Source organism: Haemaphysalis longicornis, unplaced genomic scaffold, assembly GCF_048455015.1.
Source record: "Haemaphysalis longicornis isolate Haplotype H1 unplaced genomic scaffold, Haemaphysalis longicornis Haplotype H1 scaffold_2, whole genome shotgun sequence".
Classification (NCBI taxonomy): Eukaryota; Metazoa; Arthropoda; class Arachnida; order Ixodida; family Ixodidae; genus Haemaphysalis; species Haemaphysalis longicornis.
In genome coordinates, this window is record NW_027526295.1 from 206209321 (window position 1) to 206215320 (window position 6000).

The window sequence follows — 6000 nt, forward strand, 5'->3', positions numbered from 1 at the left end:
CCGGAAACGAGGAACATATCCATCTGCACGCCAATGCCAATTCCACTTCAAAGTGACGCCTGTCTTTTTGGAGAATTCGGACCCAGGGTAAAATCCTATCGGATGGCAATTTTTTTTATTTACTGTCTATAGCGGCGGCCATTTTCTTGACCAGACAACAAAGACAGTTTTGCGCAGAATGCGTGGAGCAGTAAGGCTTTCGTGTTAGAGGAGTACTGACACGAAATTTCAAAGCTGTGATAACTATGTAAAACGCTTCCTTTTTATCTGGAGATATCTCCCAGCAAGTTTCAACAGCAACAGTTCAGCGAAACATATTTAAAATCCATTTTAATCTTCGCCCGCACGAGAAAGCCCAGAGCGGGCCGACATGACATCTGCTACTTGCCCCAAACTGCCGACGTCGGGGCTCCCGTGACAAAGCCGACGCGCTGGCTGTGGTTGGCGCGCGCTGCTCAGGCGTGTGTACACGTCATGGTTTTGGGACTGACGTCATGCTGCCCGGGCCTGTGGGGACGGCGAAGACCTCGGCCGGTCTGGGCGCACGCGTGCGCTCGCTCGCGCGCGCGCGCTTCCAGAGAGGCAGCGATGCGGCAAGAATGGTGACGTCATGTGATACATCCTGTTATGGCGGCCGCTCGGCGTTTTTCAGTCGAAACCGAAACTGGCACGAATAAACGACGCCGTAAATGAATGTTTACGCTGCGCTCGACCGTCTAATCTGTCATTCTATGATTAGTGGGCTGGTAGGCACGCATAGCAGCGAAAAAAACGCAACACGAAAATTTCGTGTCAGTACTCCTCTAAAAAGAAAAAAAAATTAGCAGTGGCTTAGCTCGGCTATGCCAGGATATACGTAGCGTGAGTTAAGGTTCAGTTTGTTATTCTTAGGTTTCCTGGTTGTCTAGGATTAGCTGATTGACATGCTTACTTCTGTTAAAACGATTTCCCATGAAATCCAATTCAATCCAGTCCGGTCCAGTCCAGTCACTACTCGCGCATGCGCAGCAGGGCTCTCCAGGAGCCACGCGAAGCGGCTATCAAGCGGCTCCGGCGCAGCGTCAGACTTGGCTTCTGCGCAACCGAGGCGCGCAGCTGGGCACGCACGCGGCACCGACGCCAGTGATCTGCCGCGGCTATGACGTCACTCTCTGGAATGGGCAGACAGGCGAATGTGCACACCCGTATTCCGACTGGATTAGATTTCCAATACAATACAATTTAATCCAATCCAAGCCAATCAAATCTAATCCAAATTCAATTTAATCCAGTCCAATCCAATGCTCCTCGCGCTTTCGCAGCACGGCCCTTCAAAGTCCATGCGAAACTGCTCAACCTCGGCCAGTGTAGCTTACGCTACACAAGAAAATGACGTGGAGCGAAAGACGAAGTTCTAGCCGAGTCCAATCATTACGCGAGCCAGAGCCTTGCACGCTCTCATGCCGGGCTCCTCCCCGTTCTGAGCTGATACACGCAAGACAAATCGCGCTGTTAGTGCCCCATCGGCATAGCAGCGTTCGAAGTTACGCGATATACTGGCGGTCTTCGTTGCTGAAGCTTGTATAACCGCTAGTGCAGGAAGAACTTCGAGATACGGCCGTCCCCAACGGAGGCTGCAGCGAAAGCGGTGGTGTCCTCCCGGTGGAGCCGCCCCTTGGCGAGCAAGACCTGCTCGAGAGGCGCGCCGCTCGTAGCCAGGAGAAGTTGGATGAAACCTACCGGCAGATCGGCATGCTGGACCAGCACACCCGCGACCTTCAGCGCTTCTACAAGCGGGTTGAGAAGAACAACGATCGCGAGTGCGCCTTCCGCTACAACATCCGGATGACGTCCATCGTCCCAAGGGGGCCGAGCTGGGACACGTCACCACGCAGCCGAAGGAGGGACCTTCGACGGCTATAGGGACTATTCCGAGAACGCCAGAGTGTATGACAAGTCGGCTGCACCAACGTTTATAGATACTATAAACGTTGGGCTGCACGACGTGCGAATGCAATTTTTGTGTTTGGAGTCCGTTCGACGGCGGTTCGTGCATGTGGACGTGCATTTGGGGGCAAAGGCTGTTCATGTGTTTCGTGCTGACTGGGTCGTCTCATGGTCGACCGCGAAGGTGCGCGCGAACTGCGCTCTTCTGGACGCTCTTACCTGCCTGCTGTCCTGTGTGGAAACGGGTTCGTGGTGCGTCAACCGGACATTCATTAATGTGCCGTGCCGTGAAAGCAACGCTTTCAGCGTGCTGATCGCTCGCCCGATGAATGATGCTCGAGTCATAACCGTGCAGCAATTCAAGGAGTGCGTTGAAGACATGGGTGGCACACCTTCGCGAAATAAAGATTGGCCCGACACTCATATGCCACACCCTCCCCATTTCGTGTTTTTTTTTCATTGGCGGAAGCACTATAATGAGCGAAAGCATTTTTTTTATAGTTCACCATGTTGGTCGAAAATCTGGCGTCTGTGGCATGAAAAATGGTGGACTGATGGTACACGAAGTCGCCGACTATTCAAAGGATAAAGAACACGTCAATGAATTCATTCTCGAAATTGCGCCGCGTTTCTCGAGGCAGCGCCTAGAAGCAAAGTAATTGAGTCGAAAAGAACATTGGGTAAATTTTGTGCAAACATTGCATAAATTTTGTGCTGGGTGCGATTTAAAGCAGCTAGGGTGCTTTGAACGTGACCTAGGCATGACGATGATGATGATACCCTCAAAGTTTTTAGATGCGACGCATCTCTTGCTCGGGGGATGTCCCTCCGGCGTCCGCACACCACCTGCGCATGCGCAACTCTCCTCCGTTCTTCTCTCCGACAGTTGTGCGCAACACTCTCACTCTGTCTCATTAACAACAACAGCTGCGCGCGCGCTTCGCTCCGCTCGCGTCTGCTCCGGTGCGCAAGTGCGCGCATGCGCGACTCTCCTCCGCTGTCTCCTCTCTTTCAGGCGCTGTGAATATAAAGGGGGTAGCGCGTTGCGGCGGTTCAGTCAGCGCTCGCGATCCACTGACCGTGTACTTCAGCGACCACAAAGCCGTCGTGCTCAAAGTAAAGTGCAACCGCTGAAAATGGCAACCAGTCTCTCTCTCTCAGTAAAAGAATGAAAATTACGCCCATCTTTCCCGCGTATGAGAACACCCGCATGTGATGGAATGCATCCTACGCGTTCACAACACGTTTCACGCGATTTAGAGAATCAACCCAATGGAAACACCAATTGAACCCCCCGATGCGTCGCATCACATCAGGGTTCCCCTCGCGGGAAGATGGGCGTAATTTTTGGCGTACCCGCAAGGGGGGATTGGCCAAGGCTAACTCAATTGTTGAAATTCGCGAGGACCTCAAAATACTAATTTATTACTGGAAAGAACGAGGCCGTAAAAGGAAAATTCGTTATGATTGAAACCCGAATTTACCCTTCACCAATTCAAGCGACCTGAAGTAGAAAGCAAAGCTTGAATACAATTATATATATATATATATATATATATATATATATATATATATATATATATATATATCCCTTTGTGGATACCCAAAATTTATAGGCATAGACCGTCACAGCAATGATTCTAGCTGACTTTTCATCATCATCATCCTTTTAAAATAAATTTGGAGGCTTTTTTACGAGGCGCGTTGGAGAGGAGGGCTCCGGATTCGGATCACCTGGACATCCTTGCCATGTGCCGAAATCCCGACAGACGGGGGAAAAATGAGGTCACCCCAGCAGGAATTGTACCTGTGAGCTCAGCAGCGCGACGCCTTAGCCATTGAGTCGCTGTGGCGGGTATCTTCCTTTTCCCTTCGCGACGTTTTCTTGCTCTTTGGGCTACTATAACAGAGTTCACCAATTTTCTTTGATGGCCTCACATACACGCTATTTGTGGCAGCACGCTTTGCTGTAATTATATTTCTCCCCTAGTACTGGGCACGTCTCTAACACACCTTTCTAAGCAGATGCTACGGAAAGGAAAAAAGGGGGTCGGTGGGGGGGGGGGACTAAAGTCTGAGCACCATTAGAGAAGTCATACAGCTCTAAAAAAACTGGCTGTAGCGGTCCAGGGTAGGATGCTCAATATGGCTGAGTCATTTTTCACTACGCAAGACGCATTCGCCCGGGTTAATCGTTATTTAATTCCCGATTCGCCTTGTCTCTTTCCTTCGTCTGATAGCCTTTTACTCACACACACTATAGCCAGAGTTTTGGTATCCTGGAAACGATTTCCCTCCCTTAAGTTTACTGAGACCGCAGAAAAACTCACGCACGGACAAGAACGGGGACGTATATATTGTTCCGTTGCAAGAAGTGTAGCAGGCGAAGTTGGGGCAAGGACAAACTGAGATTTATTTAGGCGAACTTGTGCCTGTAGAAAGAAAGCCACCAAAAAGACGTGGAGTCACACGAAGCGCTGATCAGCCAAATCAGCGTTCCAAAGCACGAGCCGTTCCACGAACTCTCCTGCACGCGCCACGTGGGTGAGCCTTTCGTCGTCGTCGTCTTCGTGGCTCCGTCTCATAGCAGACGCACTCGTGACATTTGCCCCCCTCTCTAAAGGGCATCGTCCCGATGCTCAGGGTTGTAGCTACACGTAGAAAATGGTAGAAAATGGGCACAGTCCCTGAGTGTGACGGCGTGAACGTCGGCTCATCTTGAATAATAGGGTTTCATGCGCACCACGTGAACGGTTTCAGGCTGAAGTTTACGACGTCCTGCGGGTACAGTGCTGACCGGGATAACTTCATACGTAACGTCACTCAGCCGACGCAGAACTTTGTATGGCCCAAAGTACCGTCTAAGCAGCTTTTCTGAGAGCCCTCGGCGACGAACAGGACTCCACACCCACACACGGTCACCATGTTGGAAGTCCGCGTGCCTGTGGCGGAGATTGTAGCGGTTGGCGTCATGGCGTTGCTGATTGCTTGTGCGCACGCGAGCAAGTTGCCGTGCCTCTTCCGCTCGCCGTGTAAACTCTTCCACGTGTAAGAGGCCTTCAAGGAGATGTCGCTCACTGATAGAGCGGAGGAGACAGACTCCGTTTATTTGGCGAACGCGCAGCCAAGCAGCACTAGCCTCAGGGATGATAATGGTCATGTACAGGTGACGAAGACGAAGCATTACTGAAAAGGAAGACAGGTGATGATCATTACACAGAAGATTGAAATCAGCGAAATATTGTGCAGCGGAGAACTACAGTGCTTACACTTACACTTACACAGGCACAGGCGAACTTGTGCCTGTAGAAAGAAAGCCACCAAAAAGACGTGGAGTCACACGAAGCGCTGATCAGCCAAATCAGCGTTCCAAAGCACGAGCCGTTCCACGAACTCTCCTGCACGCGCCACGTGGGTGAGCCTTTCGTCGTCGTCGTCTTCGTGGCTCCGTCTCATAGCAGACGCACTCGTGACAATATAGACCGTCGCCGTCGTCATAAAATCCCCCCCCCCCCCCCCCACACACACACATACACACATTTCAGAACACTTCAAGAGCCACTTTTTCCTGAGTTAAAGGCCACACTTAAATTCTTCGGTATATTCACCCAGTTCCACATGGCGGAAGTTTACCTGCGAAGTAGCTGCTGCGGCGCCGTTCGTGTGGAAAAACAATCTGTTGCCACAGTTACAAAAATAGGCCGTTTCGCCGGGCTAGCGCCACCGCAGCAGCTAATCGGGTAGAATCGGGCACTCACAAGACGACCAGGGAACTTATGCCAAGCATCTTTTGTGGACGTGCGCGGGACCAAGGACAGCTCGAGATGACGCGCTCAGAAAGGTTGGTCTCCGGTGGGATAAACCGGATGACTACAACCGCTGGGTGCAGGAAGGTAAATACTGCAGGTCGCTGATGGACTTTCTGCACGCCACTGGACTGCAAGCATACCTGTAGACTCGAAAACCTGTCGGTTTCGTGACCATCTGTACTTTTGGCAGCCCCTCTCTCTCTCTACTTTCTTCCCTTCCTCTTGCTTTCCTGCTTTCTTCTCTCTTCCCATCTTTAAACCTCCT